Raw genomic sequence first — 6,000 nt, 5'->3', positions numbered from 1 at the left:
ATGAACAAGAGACTGCAAGCCACGCACCAGGGTAGCTGACAGTTGTCCAAGTTCCAGGAAATACAGTACGATCACCCCTTTCCTATCCCAAAAGACAGAGCAGATCACCTACCTGCCAAGGGCTGCGTCTTGAACATTTTCATTGACTGGGAATTCACAAGCCACTGCTCTTTGGAGTGACATTTGGTCTCTGGCTCTTAGTGGTGACACCACGCCTCATCACCGGTAATGATGCAATATAGAAAACTGTCACTATCAACCTCATATCATTTCAACAGGTCCTGACAACCTTGCACACGGTGTTCTTTTTGTGCCTGTATAAGCATCCAGAGGTAATTCTCCAATATATTCATTCTTTTTCCATAGCTCTGCAGCCGAGGACTTCCTCAACCAGAAAGTGTGCTTGTAAATAGGTTGTAATTAGACTAAAGGCTATGAAATTTCACTCTGATGTACTTCTATAAAAGTTTCTTACTGGAATAAATCACTTCAAAGTTGTAAATGGTATCTGGGACAACCATAACATATCTGGCCCTAAGAGTATAAAACCAGATCAGCTTAAAGGTGGGAAACTCAATTCCAGTGTGAACTTAATCCTGGAAAATAAAATTTGATGGATTTTTCTATGAATGTGTTGAATTGCTTTTGTAAAGTTCTAGATCCCTAAAAATCTATAGCAACACTTTCTTCTGAGTAATTCTAACTTTGTGAAGGAAAATCTATTTGTTTTGAGCTTGTCACTTGATAATTTCATTTTATTTCCTAGATATACTGAATAATTATTCCTTCCCTATATATCATTACCATTTTATTCACAATTTATATACTTCTATTACTCACCTGTTTTCTCTTTCTGAGGCGAACTACTCCTGCGCTGTTTTTCTGCTTCTCATATGTCTTTAATCAGCCTTGCTGCTCTTCTCTTTACCTTTTCTAATCTCACTGTGTTATGTTTAACATATTCTTTAGTTGGTGACATGTTAACTGATTTTAAACATTGATTTAGAAAATCCGTGATTTTAATCCTCATATTTTCTTTACTTCTCACATAAAACAGAGACAGCAATGTTGTATTTCTTTTCTTTTATTTTATATATATATATATATATATTTGGTAAGGAAAAGAAAAGAAACAAAAACCAAAAAATAATTTATTTTTATAAAAAGAAAAACAGAACTTGCAGAAGCGAACTGAAATGAATTGTATCGCATGAGTCATACTGCAGTGAAAGACCACATGTTTCACGTGCTTCTTCCCTAAATGTAAAAATAATCTCACATCTTAATCACGTGACAACTTATAATTCAATTTTGAATGGAAGCTTGTTTTTCTTGTTCTAAGCTTTGTACTTTCACAGTGTTCTGCTGATTGTGTCACCAAATATGGTTCTCCGTTGTGTGGCAGACACATAACACAGAACACCAATGGAAGAAACGTGTAATTTGTGTTAGGCTCCCTTTCGGTTGAATTTAGATAAAGAATTTGTTATTTTGAGGACACAGGTGTCTGGCTGAGCCTCAACACCATTACTAGCTCTTTAAAATGCTGAGCTTTGGAACCTGGCCAGCAGGGTCCAGTGTCGAACTAAAGTAGCATGCAACAGTCCAGTGTAGTAAGATATTAATGTAAGTACAGAACACAGTATTTATATGGTATGCTCTCAGAAGGAATCTATCAAATATATAGACACCTCATCTGTTTACTGAAACAAGTGAGGTGTTTTTTTGTTGTTGTTGTTTTTTATTATTATTTGTGATGGTAATACATTTAAATAATGTTTATAAACACCATATATATTATGAGCAATAGAGATAGTAATAGTAATAATTATCTCAAAAATTATGAGCGTTTTTTAGTGGAATAAGTCATTTTGGAAAAGCAATGCAAGAACAGTGTTAGCAACATAAATGCTTGAAATTACTGAAAAAAATTGCCTAGAGTGGGTGATGCTCCAATACTTATGTAGCCAAATGGAGACTGGTTACTGGCTTGCACAGGGTCAGAAATTTCACTCAGAATTTCACTGAGTGAAAAATATGGAAATGTGTAAAGCATCCATTTCTTTTCATGAGAGCTCTGGAATTTCAGGAAGATGGGTTTACCTGCCTTTAGGCTGTTCACATAATATGCCCTCAGGGACAGACGGGTTACAATGGTCAAAGATGGCATTTAAAATACCAGACTGATTTATTCCTGTAAGAAACCTTTAGAAGCACAGCAGTATGAAATTTCATAGCCTTTACTTTGAGTTACAACTTCATCTAAATAGATATCAGAAATGGGGCAAAGCCTTACCTGACATAAACCATATTCAGTTTACTGAACCTGAAAAAGAGCATGTGTTTTTTAGAAGATCCATAGAAACGGCAACCCAATGTTCATGTGCTTTAAATGTAACAAATTATTATAACGCCTCTTACCAATGCAAAGATTTTTAAACCCACTTCTATCAAAGAAAGTGCTTCCTATGAGCAGTCTCTCATTATTTGCTACCTTTATATCTGCAAACTTGAATGACATTTTAGCAAAGCCTTACCTATCCTGACTGCCATAATTAGGCTCAGCAGTCTGATATATTGTTGCCTCATCTGCCATCAACCAAAATTAAAAAGATCTCTGGTGGCAATTGTCTCATGGAACTTGCTTAATCTCTCTATTCTCTGTTTCTTATCTGCTAAAGAGTTGCATTTTTCTGTTTCTTTGTTGTTTGTTTGTTTGTTTGTTTTAGTAGACAACTCAGTTGTCAGCTAGCAGCACAATCAGAGTATAAAAAAATATTTGATGTCAAGCTTTAATTTGGGAGATCATTAGTAGAATCTGCACATTGTAGAGAAACTAAACAACTGGATGTCCTATGAAATTACAAGTAGTATTAGAAACCAAACTTTAACATTTAAGGTACAATTACTTCCACATACATAATACTTTATCAAGAGTTATAATAGATAACTGTATTTTCATCAAAATCTTTAAACATATTTTTACCATACATAGTTATAATACACTTGTTACTTGAGGAAAACAAACAGAAAAAGAAAAAAGAATCAGTATTTTCTCTTTTTCTCATATATGTATTTTGTACAATTTGCAATACAGTGTGAAATTGCCTCTATACAGTTTCACCGATGGTTAACCACATTTTCTGTTTTATGCAGTCATAACTGCCAACATTGATTAAGTAGGAACAGTGTGACTTGCTATTTTATCAGGATAGACCTTTAAAAAGTTCATCAAGGGTTGGTCCTCTCTATCCCAATCATCATATCCTCCTCATACAGAGCTGAAAAATATGCTTGTATATGCTCTTCCCAGGTTCTGAATGGAACCATTTATGCATAATTGAAACTGATGTGCTATATAGCATTTTGTATTTATTTTAATTTTCATGCTTATTAGAATAAGGCCTTTGTAACAATCTGTAAACCACATTTCCATAATTTCATGCACTTATGCTCAGACCCATCTTTGTTCCGTCTGATCCAGTTAACACTTTAAGAGTCACCGAGCAAGGCTTTAACATCACACCATGATCCATGTGTTGTCTGTATCCTTGGTACTTCTTTTTCAGGAAAGTTGTAGCTAAAAGGTAATTGTGTTTCTGATGCCTTTATGCTTTTAATCTGGAGATAAACTGATGCAGATTAAGTGATTTAATCAGGCTGTAATTCACATACAAAGCCATGGTAAGAAGTGGCAGTAGTCTAGCAGGAAAGTGGAACAAGGAGACAAGCTAACACCAGTGAGGCTTTCCCCTGAAAGATTGAAAGTTGATTTGCTGTGGCTGTCTTAGTGCTCTGCAAAGCACTTTGGTGAAGTAACAGCACTGAATAATATGTGGGTTACTATGATGTTAACCTACATATGAGTCACAGTCATACAGCTAAGCACAGGGAACTTTGAGATAGGCACCACACGCCCTGGGAAGAGGGCGTGAGTAAGTGCCAGCTGTGCACCCTGACCTGGAATACGGAATCGACTTTATTTCTGTGAGTAACATAGCTGACTGTGACTATGTCAAATACTTGAGCAAAGGTATGTACAGCTGATACTGAGGAATTCCAGTGGGATTCACTGGATCATGCATAGAACAGGTGGGAACCTGAATATGCAGTATACAGGAGTCAACCTACAGATGAGCTGGGAAGCTCTTCTTAGAAGAAGACATGAATTCAGTGTCAATGGAGAGCAGAGCTGGCTTTGCACCCAGTCACTGACCCTACTGGAGCCAAATGCACTGGGAAGGGCAATGCAGAGCCCCCTGGCTCTGTCTTCACCAGAACTGATGAACCTGATAAACTGTGTGAGGGCACTTGGAGTACAGTCATTACAACCAGCAGTGTGCCTATGGTTTGGCCTCCTCTTGGACATTATCTACGGGTATTATTTCAGCTAATGAAAGCTTAATACTAGTTACACCTGCTGGAGGTAAAATATTATCCTTAGATATGCACGATTCAGCTTTGTACATTCTGCTTCACCAATCTGTTATGTTCCTCTCAGTCTTAATCAGTAAAACAATTTGATCTGTGATGAAACCGATCTGTTTTAAATTGACCTTTTCTATTCTAATTGAATATCAACAATAGCAGAACAAATATTTACTGATGAAGAAACAGAAAGTAAGAAGAGATTTGCTTCTTCCAAGTGCTGTTGTTTTAATAATATGGTTTTACAAGAAAGAAGGAATCTTAAACATATTGCCTGTGTGGATATACTTGGGTGTAATAAACTTAGGCAGGGCTACCAAAAAAATAGAAAGAGAGGGAGTGATGGGACTACACCATCCAGCACTCCCTACAGCACTGTGCAACACAAGGCATTGTGTGTTGGGTAAGAGAGCTGCTGTACCAGCACAGTTATGCACAGTGCACTCCCATTGGTGAAACATAACCTGGGGAAAATTCCCCACAGCATAGAGCAGCACAAAGGACATGTGCACTTTGCAGAACAAATTGCATAATATTTCCATCCTTTCTCTAGGCTGAGAAAGGCAGCTGAAAACAATAACAGCAGCTATGTATCTAACCTGCCAGCAAAAATAAACTGACAGTAAAAATAACCTCTTCCTTTATATACACATAAGCTGAATTTCCCCTCTAAAATTTTTTATGTTTACTGGTGTGACTGCAGAGGCCCAGGGCCAGGCTAGATCTGGTGCAGCTGGTATCCATGCAGTGAGCTCTTGAACTGGTTTCAGAGAGGCCACTGACTTGGTGGCAGACATTCCATCCTGGCCTCAACCCAGCCCTGGCCACATGGTCCTGCCACTCTGGGGCTATGGCTGATCCTGGTGACCACTTAGTATCTCTTCCCGTCTTAAGTCATTTATTAGGGCAATGGAAGAACTGGCATTGATCTCTTCTTTCTCTAGAGAGCAATAGGATGCAAGGGAATGGCAAGGAGCTGTGCCATGGGAAGATCAGAATGGGTGTTAGGAAAAGGTTCTTCATGAGATGGTGATCAGGACATGGAGCAGGCTGCCCAGGGAATTAGTCTTATGCCTAAGCTGCCACAGTTCAAGAAAGATTTGGACCAAGGCTCTCAGAAATAGGGTTTAGATTTTGGGTAATCCTGTGTGAAGACAAGTGCTGAAATCAATGATCCTTGCGGGTCCCTTTCAGCTTGGGATACTTTGATTACTTTGGAAAGGCTGATAGAATATTTCATTTGAACACACGAACAGAATAATAATCTGTTCAAGTGGAAGAGAAAAATAGAGAATGAGCAGTAAAGGATCAGGTCAGTTGCCTCCACTGATGGGAAATAGTGAAGACAGAGCTGTCCCAGTAAGCAAAAAGGAAAAGGTTAAGTTTGGAGATGGTTGAAGATTATTAGAAATGGCTAAGTGATTCAGCTTTTGAGCAATTAAGTTACTGAATTTCTTTATCAGTAAGATGACATTTCATCTATATCCATCATCCATATCCATATCCTATATCCATCAGATGAGTGATGAACATCCGCTTTAAAACAGAAAATGGTAAAAGCAGAAGACTATT

This window comes from Tetrao urogallus (genome assembly GCF_951394365.1).
Source record: "Tetrao urogallus genome assembly, chromosome: 7".
Classification (NCBI taxonomy): domain Eukaryota; kingdom Metazoa; phylum Chordata; class Aves; order Galliformes; family Phasianidae; genus Tetrao; species Tetrao urogallus.
This window is presented reverse-complemented; position numbering follows the sequence as displayed.